Source organism: Tamandua tetradactyla, chromosome 9 (genome assembly GCF_023851605.1).
Source record: "Tamandua tetradactyla isolate mTamTet1 chromosome 9, mTamTet1.pri, whole genome shotgun sequence".
Taxonomy (NCBI): Eukaryota; Metazoa; Chordata; class Mammalia; order Pilosa; family Myrmecophagidae; genus Tamandua; species Tamandua tetradactyla.
Genome location: NC_135335.1, coordinates 20,842,284 through 20,860,366, shown reverse-complemented (window position 1 = coordinate 20,860,366; position 18,083 = coordinate 20,842,284).

The window sequence follows — 18,083 nt, the reverse complement described above, 5'->3', positions numbered from 1 at the left end:
GGAACATGGGTGGTGTTGTGGATAGTGATATTAGTCTGGCACTTGCTATGAAGTTTTGTTTGAGAGTTTTTATCCAGTGTAATGAGGCTCCTAATTTGGCAAGAAGATCTCACCCCATTAGTGGGCTGGGGCAAGAAGGCATTACTAAGAAAGAATGTGCAATGGGGTACCCTTTTATTAAACACGCAAGCAGTCCAGTAGTTAAGGGGCATGAAGGATGACCATCTATACCCATAACCGTGACCTGGGAAGGAAGGAGTTGACCTGAGTAAGAGGGGAGGACAGAAAAGGTAGCTCCTGTGTTCTTCTGTGGTTTTATGTGCATATTTTCTCTTGCTCCCTTGATTTGTTTTGCAAGCTGGGTTTCGACATAATTTGTATGTTAGGGGAGGAACTATGAGTCAAGGAAAACCTCTGGGATTAGAATTGAGGAACAGCTCATTTTAAAAGTGTAAAAACCATTATCCAGCAGCTTTCCTAAAATATCAGTGATGCTATGGTGTTACTTCTTTTCTTACAAAAAGAAACAAAATAAAGTTAGCGATTAGATATATTTTTGAATAGGCTATAACTGACTAAATAAGTTGTATGGAATCAGCCTTTATATAGTATTAATAAGAACTATATAAAAATTATAAATTATTAAAATAAGAAAGCTGTTTTTGAGTAATTTGGGCAAAGAATTTAAAAAGTACTTGCTAAGTCCCCTTGGGGGAATGGGAGAAAGGAAGAAATATTCAACTTCCTCATCTGGAGAATTTCTGATATTCTCACAAGCAGTGAGGCCAGCCAATTCAATAGGCTGAGTCCTTAATCTTGGGGTTCGCCCCTATAAGAAACTTATTCCTGCAAAGGAGAAGCAAAGCCTACTAATAATTATGCTTAAGAGTCATCCCCAGAGAAAGGGAAAAAGACTCCATGGCATTGGGATAAATCAAGTCCTTCCTCTTTAAAGGAAAATATTCCCCAAGATTTCCATGTATCTCCACTTCTATATCAGTAGCCTGAGCAGAAAAAAAGAGGCCGCCCTTGATCAACGACTGGAATGTGTTTTAGGGTGGAGCTAAGATACCTAAGTCGTGTCTACCACATATAATTTGATTTGTTTTTGTTGTGATAGCTTCTATTTTCATTGTTTTAATGGTTACCAATATTTTTTCCATATCCTCTTTCATTTTATTGAAAAATATTAGAAAATGACAGCTAATAAAGGGCATAAACAAAGAAATAGGGACACACTAGTAGAAAGAATAGAGAATATCAAATAAAAATGCCACCAGCTTCTTTAATTGGGTAAGTGCACAAAATATAAAGAAGAACTTTATTTCACCCATTTTAAATTCACTGCTTCTTTTCATCCCCCACCCCATCATTCTGTATGATCCAGCAAAATGATGGCTGTTTTTAGAACTGATTGTCTTACTTTTCTTTCTGTGGTGAAACTGTCATGGAGCCTGGATATTTAGGCTCATATGCATCCATGACCTATGTCCATTGTGGTCAAAGAACTTAGCCATAGTCTTGGTGAAACCAGCCTCCACTGCTGCTTTGTGCTTCCACTGATAATGGTCAGCTTCAGTGTGCATTTGCCATTGAAACGTTTGAGCTAGGAGGAGAAAAAAAAAAAAGAGTCATCCCCAGAGAACCTCTTCTGTTGCTCAGATCTGTTAACTCTCTTTAAGCCAACTGGGCAGGTAAACTCACTGCTCTCCTCCTTACATGGGACATAACTCTCAGGGGTGTACATCTCCCTGGCAACATGGAACCTGACTTCCAGGGATGAGCCAGACCCAGCATCATAAGCCTTCTTGACCAAAGGGGAAAGAAAAAAGAGACACGATAAAATTTCAGTGGCTGAGCGATTTCAAACAGAATCAAGAGGTTATCCTGGAGGTTATTCTTATGCATTATATTGATATCTTCTTTTAGTTTATGCTGTGTTAGAGTGGCTAAAGGGAAGTACCTGAAATTGTTTAAATGTAGTCCAGTAGACTTGATTCTTGAAGTTGATTGTATAACTATATAACTTTAACAATGTTGTCAAGTGATTATGAAAACCTTGTGTCTAATGCTCCCTTTACCCAGGGTATGGACAGATTAGTGAAAATATAAGGACAAAAATAATAAATAATAGGGGTTAAGGGGTAAAAAAAAAGGGGTAGATTGAAATATTAGTGGTCAATGATAGGTAAGGGTAAGGGGTATAGGATGTATGAGTTTTTTCTTTGTTCTTTTTATTTCTTTTTCTTGAGTGATGTAAATGTTCTAAAATTGACCATGGTGATGAATACACAACTATATGATGATATTGTGAGTCATTGATTGTATACTTTGGATGGACTGTATGGTATGTGAAGATATCTCAATAATAATCTTTTAAAAAAAATGCAGAGCAAATAAAATTTAAAAATTGACCTCCCTCAAAAAAGGAAAGCTGTTTTTCCAGTTCAATCTAATTGTATAAAATTTATTTTGCATTATATATATATTATATTTATATTTTATATTACCAATGCTTCTGCTTTAAAAAAGGCAGGCCATTTGATAAAAGAGTGTTTAGGAATTTTATAAGTTATATGTAGATTTAGTTGTGATAAAATTGAGATCACTTTTTCCTCATGTTCTTCCAATATAAAATTTTTCTGGCTTCTTTCACATAGCAAAAATTTTTAAGAATTATTGTTATTATTATTTTAATTAGAGAAGTTGTAGGTTTACAGAAAAATACAGCATTCCCATATACCCTTCTGTTATGAACACTTTGCATTAGTATGGTAACTTTGCTACAATTGCTGAGAGAACATAAAAATGTTACTGTTACTATAGTCCGTAGTTTACATTGGGTGTATTTTCTCCTGTGTATCACCTTACTATTAACATCTTGTAATAGTGTCACACATGTTTTATAATTCATGAAAGAACATACTTGTATTTGCACTATTAACCACAGTCCATTGAACACAACAGGGTTCACTGTGTTATACAGTCCCACGTTTTATCTTCTAATTTTCCTTCTTGTAACATTCACAAAGCAAATCTTCCCCTTCTGACCACATTTACCAACATAATTCAGGGCTGTGAATTACATTCACAACAATGTACTGGTATCACCACTATCCATTTTCCAATATTTATAATCAACCTAAATAGAAATTCTGTACAAATTAAATCCCAGTCCCCCTTTCTCTGTCCCAATAGTATCCCTGATAACCTATATTCTAGATTCTGACTTTATGAGCTTCTTTATTATAATTAGTTCCTACCATTGACAGCATATTAAATGTGTCCTTTTGTTCCTACCTTATTTTACTCAACATAATGTCCTCATGGTTCATCCATATTGTCACATGCATCAAGATTTCATTCTTTCTTACATCTGAATAACAGTGCAACATCTGTATATACCATTTTTTATTTATCCATCCATTGGTTGAAGGAAACATGAGTTGCTTCCATTTCCTGGCAATTGTGAATAATGCCACTATGCATGGCAAAGTGCAAATGTCTGCTCGAAATCCTGTTTTCAGTTCTTCTTGGTATGTACCCACTAGTGGGATTTCCAATCATATGGCAATTTCATACTTAGCTTCTGAGGAAAGGCCAAATCATCTTCTACATTGAAGGCAATTTGATGAAGAGTATGGAGAACTTTAAATATAATCATACCCTTTGACCCAATATTACCCATTCAAAGCATTTCTGTTATAGAAATAGTTCAGGAAAATACTATCTAAAATGATGTTCCTTAGTGCATTATTTATAATGGGAACAATTAGAGAATCACCTAACTAATAATAGGGATATTAAATAAAGGATGGTACATCCTTAGTGTTGAAAATTATGTAGCCATTTAAAATTGTGCTTTTCAAAGAATATTTAAAAAGAGGAAGTTAAGGGAAAAGATGGATGAAGGTAAGATTAAAAAAACAGCATATATAATTTAATGTACCACTTTAATTAAAAGATATGAATATACCTATATGTATATGTATACGAATATATATACTTAAAAGAAATATCCATCTCCATTCTCCAGGTGGTGGAATTGAAGTTAATTTTTTCAATGTTTCCTCTATATTTTCTATAGCATCAGATGGATATACAAAGATAAGAAGTCCTTACCATTAAAAAGAGTTAACTGTCCAGTAGAAGATATACAGTTTACACATAAAATTATAAAAATATGAAACAGAATATGAGAATCATGACATCTGCTGTCTCATTCTGTTTTTCTCATAATTGTTCTGCATGTTTTCCTTTGAACAAGCTGGATTGGATTCCAAGTAGCTAACCTCATTGGGTGGACTTGTCGTGTCTTGGGCTTAGTCTATGAGTGAAGTCTATAACCTAGTTGGCTAACAAAGCATCTCTTTCCCTGGCCAGAATGAGAATCAATTCAGGTCCCTTTTTTTGCACTGTTGGTGAGGAGATGTTCTTTTTACATACCTGAAGTTCAAACCTCCAGCATTCACCAAGGAAGAATATTTCTGGACTTGAAGACAACAAGGGTAAGAACTTGGAGTTGGGTTTTGAGAAAGAGAAATGAGGATCAAATCTCAAAACTCTATTTTTGTGCCCTGGGTTCAGCTATGCTTGAAGACATTTGTAGTCTTGGACTTTTCAGTTTAATGAGACAATACATTCTCTTTTTACATAATTGTGTGAGCCAATAAATTCAATTTTTCTTTTGAATCACATTGATTTGTGTTTTGCCTTTCAACTCATGGAGTCATTACTAATCTGCCTAAAATCTTCTAAAAGTATGGTAGAAGTTATTGAGTCAGGAGAGGAAGAGGTCATTTCCAGCCTGAGTGGCTGGAGAAATCTTCCCAGAAAAGAAGCAATTTGAGCCAGCCCTTTAAAGAATAAAAGGGAGGGAGGCATAAGAAGTAGAAATAAACTGGGCTTTTCAGGGGTAGTTAAATGTAAGATGTTGCACCCACAGAATACTTTTATTGAAGTAGAGAGTTTGTGTTGGGAACAGTAGGAAATAGGGTAGGTTAATAATAATAGGTTAAGAATTTATCCTATGAGCAATGAAAGAGCAATTAAAGGTTTTTAATAAAGTGTTAGACCTGTTCTCATCTTTCAGAAACATAATTTAATGGGAAGGTGTTCTAGCTTGCTAGCTGCGGGAATGCAATATACCAGAAACGGAATGGCTCTTAAAAAGGGAAATTTAATAAGTTGCTAGTTTACAGTTCTAAGGCTGAGATAATGTCCCAATTAAAACAAATCTATAGAAATGTCCAATAAAGGCATCCAGAGAAAGATACCTTGGTTCAAGAAGGCCGATGAAGTTCAGGGTTTCTCTCTCAAGTGGAAGGGCCCATGGCAAATACACTCTGAGTTTCTCTCTCGTTTGGAAATGCATATAGTGAACACGGTTAAGTTTCCTCTCTCACCTGGAAGGGCACATGGTGAGCACAGCATCACCTGCTAGCTTCTTCTCCTTGCTTCCTGTTTCATGAAGCTCCCTGGGAGGCACTTTCCTTCTTCATCTCCAAAGGTCACTGGCTGGTAAACACTCTGCTTCTCATGGCTATGTTCTCTGCTTGCTCAGAAATTTCTTATAGTCTCCAAAATGTTTCTTCTTTTATAGGACTCCAGAAACTTATCAAGACCCATCCAAATGGGTGAAGACACATCTCCCCTAATCCAGTTTAACAACCACTCTTATTGGGTTATATCTCCAGGGAGATGATCTAATTCCAGATTCAAACATACAGTGTTGAACAGGGATTATTCTGTCTTTATGAAACAGGATTTTGATTAAAACATGGCTTTTCTAAGGTCCATACAAACCAGCACAGAGGGTCATACCTAATAAAATTGTAAAATGGGAGTTTCTCCTTGCACCATCCCAACATCTCCTTTACTTTTCTCTTCCCTCATGGATCCTTTCCAAGGGAGATTCACCAGCGAATTTCTTACCCTTCAGTCTTCTACCCTCTGATTCATTCTCCACACTTTTCCCTGGATGGACTTTGAAAAAATACATCCAATTCTGATGCTTAAGCAATCATGAGCTTCCCTACCATACATGGTTTAACATGGATGACTCTCAAAATAATCATGCTGAGTGAAAGAAGCAAGACCAGAGAGAGATTTTCCCTTGTGATTTTGTTGTTGTTGCTGTTCTAGAAGTTTTTTGGTTTTAGCTCATATATTTAGGTCATAAATCCATTTTGAGTTGATATCATGTGAAGTAACTGTCCAATTTCAGTCTTTCATTTTTTGGGTGTTAATTCTTCTTTGACTGGTAAAATTCACCAGTGAAGCCTGAAATTTTCTTTGTTGGGAAGTTTTTGACTGCTAATGCAAGCTTTTAACTTGTTCTTGGTTTGTTGATATTTTTTATTTCTTCTTATGTCAATTTAGGTAATTTCTATGTTTCTAGGAACCTGTTCATTTCATTCAGATTTTCAAATTTACTGGTCTATCCCCTTATTCTCTCTTGATTCTACTTCTTCTGGCTTCCTCAGCTGTTTTGATTTCTCTTTATTCTAAATTCCCTGAAAGTTTCACCCACTACTACCAGCCTAAGTGAACACATTTCCCTATTTCAACTTTTCTGTAGATTTGAATTAAAAATATATATAAATAAAAGGTTGGGGGAAATGTGTGCAAAGTTACTTCATTCTTTTTTTTTAAGTCCATTTTTTTCTTTTCTTATTTATTAATTAAAAAATTAAGAACAAACAAAAACATTAACATATAATTCCGTTCTACATATATATTCAATAATTCTCAATATCATCACATAGTTGCATATTCATCATTTCTTAGAACATTTGCATTAATTCAGAAAAAGAAATAAAAGGACAACAGAAAAAGAAATAAAACAATAACAGAAAAAAAAGATTATACATATCATACCCCTTACCCCTCACTTTCATTTATCACTAGCATTTCAAACTAAATTTATTTTAACATTTGTTCCCCCTATTATTTATTTTTATTCATATGCTCTACTCTTTTGTTGATATTTTTATTCCACATGTTCTACTCCTTTGTTGACAAGGTAGATAAAAGGAGCATCAGACACAAGGTTTTCACAATTACACAGTCACATTGTGAAAGCTATATCATTACACAATCATCATCAAGAAACATGGCTACTGGAACACAGCTCTACATTTTCAGGCAGTTCCCTCCACCCTCTCCATTACATCTTGAATAACAAGATGATATCTACTTAATGCATAAGAATAACCTCCAGGACAACCTCTCGACTCTGTTTGGAATCTCTCAGCCATTGACACTTGGTCTCATTTCATTCTTTCCCCTTTTGGTTGAGAAGGTTTTCTCAATCCCTTGATGCTAAGTCTCAGCTCATTCTAGGGTTTTTCTCAGTCCCTTCATGCTGAGTTTCAGCTCATTCTAGGATTTCGGTCCCACGTTGCCAGGAAGGTCCACACCCCTGGGAGTCATGTTGTGTTAGTTAGATTCTGTTGTCAACTTGGTCAAGTGAGCATACCTAGTCTTGTTGCTGCAGACATAAGCCAATGGTACGTGAACCTCATCTGTTGCTAATTACATCTGTAGTCGGCTAGGAGGCATGTCTGCTGCAATGAGTGAGGTTTGACTTAATTGGCTGGTGCTTAAATGAGAGAGTGCAATGTAGCACAGCCTAAGCAGCTCGGCATTCCTCATCTCAGCACTTGCAGCTCAGCCCAGGCCTTTGGAGATGGAGAAAGAAGTCACCCCAGGGAAAGTTGTTGGAACCCAGGGGCCTGGAGAGAAGACCAGCAAAGACCATCCTGTGCCTTCCACATAAGAAAGAGCCTCAGTGGAAAGTTAGCTGCCTTTCCTCTGAAGAACTAACAAAATAAATCCCCTTTTATTAAAAGCCAATCTGTCTCTGGTGTGTTGCATTCTGGCAGCTAGCAAACTAGAACACATGTCCCACACAGACAGGGGGAAGTTACTTCATTCTTAAGTGACTAAGAACTACAGACCTCAATACCTCTGGAAATAAAAACAATTCTTATCATCTTTAAACCAAGAAGTGTGATCATCATAATCAATAAAACCCACCCCAATCACCTACAAGTATTCTTTATATAAAATTAACTCCTGAGTAACAATAAGGTAACATAAAGGATTGTAAGAGAGAGAGGGAAAAGAATATAATAGACCTGATAAACAGTAAAGGATAAGATGATAGATTCAGGGGCTGACTATAAAGTAATAACTGAATGTTAATTGACTAAACTCATCAATTAAAAGATATAGATTGGCAGAATGGATTTAAAAATACAGTCACCTATGTGCTACTTACAAGAGTCTCCTCTTACACCTAAAGTTACAAATAGATTGAAAATGAAAGGTTGGAAAAAGATATTCTATGCAAAACAAAAGAAAGCATGGTTAGCTATATTAATATCAGATAAAACAGGCTTAAAATGTAAAGATTTTGTAAGAGACAAGGAAAGACATTATAGATTAAGAATAATTAATAATTATTAATTATTAATAATTAATAAAATGGACAATTCACCAAGAAGAAATAACTATCATAAGTGTTTATGCTTCCCAATCAAGGAGCTCCAAAGTACATGAGGGAAATACTGGCAAAATTCAAGGGAGTAGTTGACATTTCAGCAATAATAGTGGGAGGTTCAATACACCACTCTCCTCTATTGGTAGAACAACCAGACAGAGGATCAATAAAAAAATAGAGAATTTAAACAATGTGATAAATAAATTAGACCAAACTTATATATAGACCATTGCAGCCTAAAACACCAAGATATACAGTCTTCTCTAGTACTCATTGAACATTCTCCAGGATAGATCATATACTGGGACACAAATCAAGTCTTTATAAATTTAATAAGATCTAAATTATTCAAAACACTTTTTCTGACCACAATAGAATGAAGCTGAAAATTAACAATGACCAATGAACCAGAATTTTTACAACATACTTTTAAACAATCAGCAGGTCAAAGAAGAAATAGTTAGAGAAATTGGTAAATATATGGAGATGAGTGAAAATGAAAATTCAGTATATCAAAACTTGTGTGATGTAGCAAAAGCAGTCCTGAGAGAGAAATGTATTGCCCAAATGCTTACATTAAAAAAGAAGTATGAGCAAAAATAGAGGACCTAACTGCTTAACTGGAGGAACTACAGAAAGAACAGCACACTAATCCCAAAGCAAATAGAAGAAGAGGAAAAACAAAAATTGAAGCAAAAATAAATGGACTGGAGAGGAAAAGAAAAACAATAGAAATAATCAACAAAACAAAAATTTGTTCTTTGAGAAAATCAATAAAATTAATGGACCACTACCTAGACTGAAAAAAAAAAAAAAAAAGAGAAGGTGCAGATAAACAAAATTAGAAATGTGGGTGGGCCATGGTGGCTCAGCAGGCAGAGTTCTTGCCTGTCATGCCAGAGATCCAGGTTCGATTCCTGGTGCCTGCCCATGTGGGAAAAAAAAAAATTAGAAATGAGAAGGGAGTTGTTACTATTGATCCTGAAAATATTTTAAAAAATCATAACAGGATTTATTAACAACTATGTGCCACCAAACTAGACAATTTAGATGAAATGGACAGATTTCTAGAAACGTGAATTACCAACAATGTCTCAAAAAGAAATAGAAGATCTTAAACTTATCGCAAATGAAGATATCCAATAAATTACAAAAAATCTTCCTGCAAAGAAAAGTCCAGAGCCAGACAGCTTCACAGGGGAATTTTATAAAACATTCCAAAAAGAACTAACACCAATTCTGCTCAAACTCTTCCAAAAAGTTGAGAAAAAAGAATGCTACCTAATTCATTTTATAAAGCTAACATCACTCTAATACCAAAACCAAATAAAGATATTACAAGAAAGGAAAACTACAGACCAATTTCCCTAATGAACACAGATGCAAAAATTCTCCACAAAATTCTAGCAAATCAAATCCAATGATACATTAAAGGAATTATACATCACAACCAAATGGAGTTTACACAAGAATGCAAAAGTGGTTCAATGTGAGCAAATCAATCAATGTAATATAGGTAGTTAGATTCAGTTGTCAACTTGGCCAGGTGACCAAGTTGACATGAGCCAATGGTACGTGAACCTCATCTGTTGCTAATTACATCTGCATTCAGCTAGGAGGCGTGCCTGCCACAATGAATGACATTTGACTTAATTGGCTGGTGCTTAAATGAGAGAGTGTAACATAGCACAGCCAAAGCAGCTCAGCATACCTCATCTCAGCACTCACAGCTCAGCCCAGCCCTTTGGAGATGCAGAGAGAAATCACCCCGGGGAAAGTTGTTGGAACACAGAGGCCTGGAGAAAAGGCCAGCAGAGACCATCCTGTGCCTTCCCACATAAGAAAGAACCTCAATGGAAAGTTAGCTGTCTTTCCTCTGAAGAACTAACCAAATAAATCCCCTTTTATTAAAAGCCAATCCATCTCTGGTGTGTTGCATTCCGGCAGCCAGCAAATTACAACAGCGCATTAACAATTGAAAGGGAAAAGTCACATGATGATATTGGTTGATGCTGAAAAAGCATTTGACAAAATTCAGCATCCTTTTCTGATAAAAACACTTCAAAAGGTAGGAATCAAAGGAAACTTCCTCCTTTTCATAAAGGGCATATATGAAAAACCAATAACCAGCATCATTCTCAACAGTGAGAGATTGAAAGCATTCCCCTTAAGGTCAGAAATAAGACAAGGATGCCTTGTCACCACTGTCATTCAACCCTGTACTGGAAGTCCTAACTAAGGTGATCAGGCAGAAGAAAGAAATAAAAGGTATCCATATAGGTAAGGAAAAAGTAAAATTTTCCTTTTCATTATTTGCAGATGGCATGATCCTATACTTGGAAAACCCTGAGAAACCTATAACAAAGCTCTTGAGCTAATAAACAAATATAGCAAAGTGGTGGGATATAAGACGAATGTACAAAAATCAATAATGTTTCTATAGACAAGTAATGACCTAACTGAGAAGATAATTAATGAAAAAAATCCATTCAAAAGAGCCAAAAAAAAAAGAGCCACTAAAAGAATCAAGTACTTAGGAATAAGCTTAACCAGGAAAGGACCTGTACACAAAAAACTACAATTTATATTATAAAAATAAATTGATGAAGATCTAAACAGATGGGAAGATATTATGTGCTCATGGATAGGAAGATTAAATGTGGTTAAGGGGTCAATCTTACCTGAACTGGTCTATAGATTCAAAGCAATACCAATCAAAAACTACTTTTGAACACTTGAAAGAGCTAATTACCAAATTTATTTGGAAAGGAAAGAAACCTTGAATAGCTACAGGTATTCTAAAAAAGAGAGTGAAATGGGAGGATTAACCTTTCCTGATGTTAAAGTTTTCAACAAAACCACAGCTGTCAAAACAGCATGGTGTTGGCACAAAGAGAAGTCTTGATCAAAGGAACTGAATTGAAAGTGTGGAGATTGACCACCAGATTTGCAGTCAGTTGATCTTTGACAAAGCCTCCAAGTCTACTGAGTTGGGATAGAATAGTCTTTTCATTAAATGGGCCTGGGAAAACTCGGTGTCAATAGTCAAATCTTTTCAAAAGATTGAAAGACAACCCATGTCTCATACCTTATACAAAAATTAATTCAGAATGCATCAAAAACCTAAATATAAGAGCCAGTAGTGTAAAACTCCTGGAAAAAAAAACATAGGGAAACATCTTCAAGACCTAGTAATAGGAGGTAGTTTCATGAATTTTACACAATAATCATAAGAAATAAAAGAAAAAAAAGATAAATTTCCTTAAAATCAAAAGCTTCTGTCCTCAAAGGAATTTGCCAAAATGGTGAAGAGTCCACCAACTCACTGGGAAAATATATTTGGAAACTATACATCAGATAAAGATTTGATATCCCATGTACAAGCAGAAATTATACAACTCAACAGCAAAAGAATAAACAGCCCAATTATAAAATGGGCAAAAGATATGAATAGGCATTTTTTTATGAAAAGCAAATACAAATGGCTAAAAAGCACATGAAAAATTGTTCTTCTTTAGCTATAAAGGAAATGCAAATAAAACTATAATGTGATACCACCTCACAACTGTAAGAATGGCTGCTATTAAACAAAAAGAGACTACAAATGTTGAGGAAGATTTGGAGAAATCTGAACTTATTCAATGAATAAAGTGAAAACTGTATAATGGCACAAACACTATGGAAGACAGTTTGGCAGTTCCTCAGAAAACTAAACATCAAGTTGCTATGACCCGGCAATACCAATACTGGGTATATACGCAGAAGAGCTGAAAGTAGTGACATAAACAGATATTGGCAGACTGATGGTCATAGTGGCATTATTCACTATTGATAAATGATGGACACAATCCAAGTGCCCACCAACAGTAGATAAACAAAACGTAGTATATACATATGGTGGAATATTATACAATAAGACAAAATGAGGTCCCGAGGCATACGACAACATGGATGAACATTGAGGCCATAATCCCCAGTGAAATAAGCTAGACACAAAAAGATGGACACTGTACAATCTCAATATTTTGACTCTGATATAGAGGATAAAGAGCTGAATGAGTTGCTCTGGATAATAGGCCAAGAAGTGATCAGTTCTAAGACAGAAAGTCAATGGAACTTGCTCTGACATTGTGCTCTAGTATGATCTGGATGAAAATTTGGGGGACAGATGGGAAATGGGGTCCTTACCTGCCTGCTCTACCCTCCCTCTTATCCCTTCTTCTGTGCCTCCTCTCTTCCTTCTTTCTTTTTTTTTCTTCCTTTCTCTATGTCTCTTTTTCTTTCCTCCTTCCTTCCCTAAAAAAAAAAAAACAAAAACACAAGGTGCAGTGTGCATCGTCACACGTGGCAATATTTAGAAAAATTAAATTAACTCTTTTGCACGTATAGCCTTCATATTCCTTTTCATTAGAACATTAATTTTATCACCCGTAATTTCTATAAAAATTGTACTATGTAATAATTACAAGGTGTATAGTATGTATGCTAACTAGCAAATTTTTTATGTTATGTGCATAGCTAATGTAATAGAAACACTGGAAATAAGATTTAAAAAACTCTACAATTCAAAATAAGCAATAAATATATTTTTTATTTTTTCCAAAATATATTTATTATCCCCTACTACCACATCACACGTATCACTATAATAGATTCCTGTCTTCATGCACAAAGAGCTGTCTAAATATTCCCTTTAGGACAGCGTATTCCAGGGCAGCCAGTTAAATCTTCCTTCTTCACTTTGAAACAGACATGCACACACACACACACACACACACACACACACACACACACACACACGCACGCACATGCACACAGGCTTAGGCAATGCACCATCCAGATCTTGAGAAACACAAATGCTAATCTTTCCTTCATCTAAAGAGACATTGGGAACTGAGATACTTCATATTCTCTGAAAACTCCACAGAAATAAGGAAGAATAGGAAGAAAAAATAAAAGAGGGATATTGGGATAAGGAGTATAGGATGGGCAAAAAAGGAGAGAAGTAAGAGAGAAGGAGAAGGTTCAAGATATCAGTTGTGGACAGAGGGTATTGTTTGCTTCAATAAATCTCCACATTAGAGTAATCCTTGTCTACAAATCTGACTCCATGCATCTGAAGAGGTTATGAAGAAAGGGTGTGTAAAGACCTCTAAAACGTGTCTTCTGTGACCTGCAGGCCAAAAATATTTCATAAAGCTCATTAAACTGGGGACCATGGACCAAGGATCATGTGAAACCAGAGTAAACCTGTTACCTCCTCCAAAACTGAGGGGAGATGATACTGGATATGACTGAGCAGGAAGTAAAATGACCATGAAATTTGAAAGTAAAACTGCATTAACCAGCCGCTTGAAGAATGACCCCAGGGCATGCATTTATTTCTTTGAATATTAGAGAATCGTAAGAGGAAATTTTTGAAAGGCCACTTCCATCTCCATCACTTTTAAGCCACCTAGCCCCTGGCACACGACAATCTCTCTGATTCTTATTTCTCTTCTCTGCAAAATGAGGCTCAGAACACATCTCATGCACCACTATTGAGAGAGTTAAAGAAAATGAGGCAAGTAAAAATGATGGGTGCATGGCAAATCCTTCACAAATATCTCTTCTCTTCTCTTTTTCTCTCTTCAAACAGGGTATCTGGGAGATGAGCTAAAGTCACTGGGAAAGTTGAAACCAGGTCCCATCTTCCTGGCCATTCATGAGTTTATTCACTTATTTAACAAATATTTAGAGAGGTCCTATACTATGCTAGACACTTTGAACAGAGTGGTGAACAAAACAACCAAAATTCCTGCACTCTTGGACCTTAGGAATTAATCTCCTACTCTTTCCTCTAGCTCTCCTCATCTCTCCTTTCACTCATTGAATATCCAGAACACTGAGATCTGGACGCTCGTGTTTCATTTCTCAGGAACAGATCATCATTTCTTCTTTCCGGTCATGAGAGAAGGGAGAAGCTAAGATTACAAAAGTAAGTGATTCTAGGGGCACAGTGGTAGAATGCTCCCCTTTCATGCAGGAGACCCAGTTTTGACTCCCAGCCCATGCGCCCCCACCCCTTACCTCCCCACCCCTACCAAAAAAACAAAACTTCAATGATTCTTTGAGAATGTGAAAAATGGGGTTATGCTACTCCAACAGGGAAAGCTCCATTACTTGCATCCTGCCTGTGACAGGACTCTGGCCAGTCAAACTCAGGCTGACAGGGGACCAACTGGAGGTTGGGAGTGTCTGTGGTAAAAGCAGCATTTCCTGAATGTCAGCATGAGACAATGCCTTTTAAGCCAAAGCAGCAGTAGCTAATTGGGGTGTTATTCAAACAAACTTTACTGGAATAATAAAAAGCCAGGGTGTGCCCCAAGTCAAATTAACTTATCTGAAAGCAGATCAGCAAGTGATAATAATAGCTACAGTAACATGTGTTTAATGTTAGACCTCAAGTAGCTCAAAGCACTTTATAAAGAGATAGTAGAGACTGATAATAGTGAGTTAAGAGAAGGATTGAAACCCCTAATACTCAGCCAAACATTCCATATCATCATGCAACTAAGAAGAATGATTATATTTTTCTCTGTGATGCAAAGGATTTGGTTGGAATATTTCTCATGCGGAACCTGGAAAATCTTGCCTTCGGTGTAAAATCACAATTATAGTAATAAAGAAAAATAACAAGTTTCTGCGTGAAAAGCATACTTTTATTTCCAGTATCCCTTTTAAGTCTGACAACAAACCTTTAAAGATAAATAGAATGGGTGTTATTATACCCATTTTAACAGAGAAAGAGATGTTCAGAGAGGTTAAATAACATATAAAGATGCATAACTTCTAAGAAAGAGGTAGAATAAAAGAGGCACAAACAATTCTGCTGGGGACAAGACCAGAGCTTTTTCAATTTTAAAAAAGCACTTCTTTTTCTCCTAGTTTCAGAGTTTGAATCCTTAGGCACTGAGAGTGGCATAGGCTGACACCTGACCTTGTTGGAGAATTTCTTTTCAAATGATTCTCGTTTTTTTGCTCAAGAGAGCAATTCTATGGTCTTGAGAACATTATTATAGGAATATGCATAAACGCGACCATTTTTAGAGTGATATATAACATTGCAGCATTGTAAAATGTTCACTTATTGATTAGAAATGAGATGAAGAACTTGGAAGAGAGACACTGAAAAGGTATAACTGTCTTTCAGAGAACCAAACTGTGCTGGTTTGAAAGATTTATGTAGCTTAGAAAAGCCATTAATCCTGATCCAATATTGGAGCAACCACTTCTCTCAAACTTATTCAGCACTGTATATTGGAAACTTATTTAGGCTATCTCCAAGTAGATGTGACTCATCCAACTGTGGGTCTTAACTTTTGAATAGAGGGAGATGTGATTCCACCCATTCCAGGTGGGTCTTGATTACTTTACTTGAATCCTTTAAAAGAGGAATTATTTTATGGGATGCAAGAGTAGTTCAGTGGTAGATTCTCGCCTGCCATGTGGGAGACTCAGGTTGGACTCCCAGTCCATGCACTTCCCAAAAAAACAAACAAGCAAGCAAAACAAGCATACAAAAATTCAACAAATGCTGTTGCAATAATGGGATACTCACATGGAAAAAATAATGAAATATGAAGCCACCACACAGCATACAAAAAAAAAAAAAAAGGAGGGGGGGAAGCATTTGAAGAAAGCTTGAGAATGACGGCAGCAACAGAGAGAATAACGGCAGAGCCATGAGACGAGAACTCTACGAAGCAGAGAGCCCGTGCTACCAGAGGCCTTTGGAGATGAAGAAGGAGTACGTCCCTGTGGGAGCTTCACGAAGCAACAAGCCTGAAGAGAAAGCCAGCAGACATCACTGTGTTAGCCATGGGCCTTTCCATTTGAGAGAGACAAAATGCATTTGGTTATTGGTTTTTCTATTTCTGCAAAATAAGTTGTTGGGATTTTAAATGGCATTGCATTGAATCTATAAATCAATTTGGGTAGAATTGACATGTTAATTATAGTTAGTCTTCCAGTCTATGAACACAGCAACTCCTTTTATTTATTTAGGTTCTTCTTTGATTTTTTTTAGCAATTTCTTATAGTTTTCTGTGTACAGGTCTTTTGTGACCTCGGTTAAATTTATTCCTAAATATTTTATTCTTTTGGTTGTTATTGTAAATGGAATTATTTTCTTGATTTCCTCCTCAGATTGCTCATTATTAGTGAACAGAAGCACTATTGATTTTGGGGTATTGATCTTGTACCCTGCCACTTTGCTGTACTCATTTATTAGCTCTAGTAGCTTTGCTGTAGATTTTTTGGGATTTTTCGGCATATAGTATGTCATCTGCACTCAGTAGAAGTTTTACTTCTTCTTTTCCATTTTGGATGTCTTTTATTCCTTTTTATTTAGACCTGGATTTTGAACGCTGGGAGACTGGATTTCTAAAAGAAAACTGAATGCTTAGTTGTTTGTGTGTTTGTGTGCATATGTGTGTTTGTGTGTTTGGCTTATTTTGCTTGTTTTCGGAAGCTCTCCATATAGAGAGAAGAAAGTTTTGTTCATCTCTCAACTCCAGGTTATCCAGAATGACAACTGGAAAATAATAGGTTCTTGTAAATCCTTGATAAATTATGGAAAGGGAAGCTGCCCTGGATGGCAGGAAGTAATTCTATAATGTCTCTGAGGAGCTTCGGGAGAGTTAGTAGTACAGGAATTTGGAATGCATGCGTTGGGTCAAGGGATCCAGAGATACTGCCTCCAGTTTCCTGAGTGATTGCTTCAATTCAGAGGAACTCCTACTCTAATGCCTTATTGAATGATTTCCTGCAAAAAGACCCACATTGTCTTCCACGGCTAAAAGATTCCAGCTTTCCTAAAGGCTGGTTGTGGTATTCATATGGCAGAATTTTATCATTAAAATAAACGTTGAGCTTGTTTAAACACAGAATTCAGCAGAATCTTGAGCATTCCACCTGAGGTGAGGCATTTACTTTATCTTTCCAGAGGAAGAGTTAGAACATGATTTTCTTGGAAAATTCCAGAAATAACAAAGAGGAAAAGAATCTTCAATAGCACTGTGATCCAAAGAAGATGAAAGCCATTTTAGTATATTTGCTTCAAATCATACGCCTTTCAGGAAATACAATTTTACAGACTAATTTTTTCACCTGTTATATTTGCAAGCATGAGTCCATGCCATTAATAACGCTGTTAGAACTACTTTTAACTATAAATCTTCTATAAAACAGTCAATATATACAAAGGTGGTGCAGCTTTTCCTTCCTAATTATTGGACATTTAGGTATTTGTGATTCTTAAGTGTGAAAGCTACTATTGGAATAAATCACTTTGAATATAAATCTTAGACTGAATCATTGCTGATTTAGTTAGGTTAGATTCTGAAATATGAGAATGTACTTCTTCTATTATTCCATGGTGCCTTTTTTTCCCTAAATATTAAGGCCTTTCTTTGAATGACCACCCCAAAATCTCTCCTTCTGCCTTGATTCTAAATCATAGAGTCGCGTTATTACCAAATATGTCTATATCCCAAGTCTGAAAGTAGAGAGGAAAGATCTTAGAATCTAAAATCAG